General features: G+C 61.4%; 1 protein-coding gene across 4 annotated transcripts in view; it reads right to left on the reverse strand.

Moving 5' to 3' along the window:
- AGO2 (argonaute 2, RISC catalytic component) overlaps window positions 1-298 on the reverse strand; it is a 95,851-nt gene that overhangs the window by 37,027 nt on the left and 58,526 nt on the right. The window lies entirely within an intron of this gene.

Raw genomic sequence — 298 nt, forward strand, 5'->3', positions numbered from 1 at the left:
AGGCATTTCAGGCCTCCTGGAGATGTGGATACTGACCCCCTAGTCCCAGCGATCCCCTTATCCCCATCTCTTACCTGTTTGTCCGCTGAGCTTGCCGGTCTGGGCTGGGCTATAGTTGTGGGTGCCGGTCTGGTGTATCCTCCGCCCTCATCTTCCCCTTCCCCTGGCTGGTAAGTCTGGGGGGTGGGCAGGTGGGGGACAGAACAAGGTCCCCATGGTGAGGGAGGGAGTGGGGCAAGGGCAGACGCTGCCCAGCCAGAGCAGGGCATGAGATGGAGCTGTAGCTGACTCATCGGTG

The sequence above is a fragment of the Gavialis gangeticus genome, unplaced genomic scaffold, assembly GCF_001723915.1.
Source record: "Gavialis gangeticus isolate Ggan-Ray unplaced genomic scaffold, GavGan_comp1, whole genome shotgun sequence".
NCBI classification, from domain to species: domain Eukaryota; kingdom Metazoa; phylum Chordata; order Crocodylia; family Gavialidae; genus Gavialis; species Gavialis gangeticus.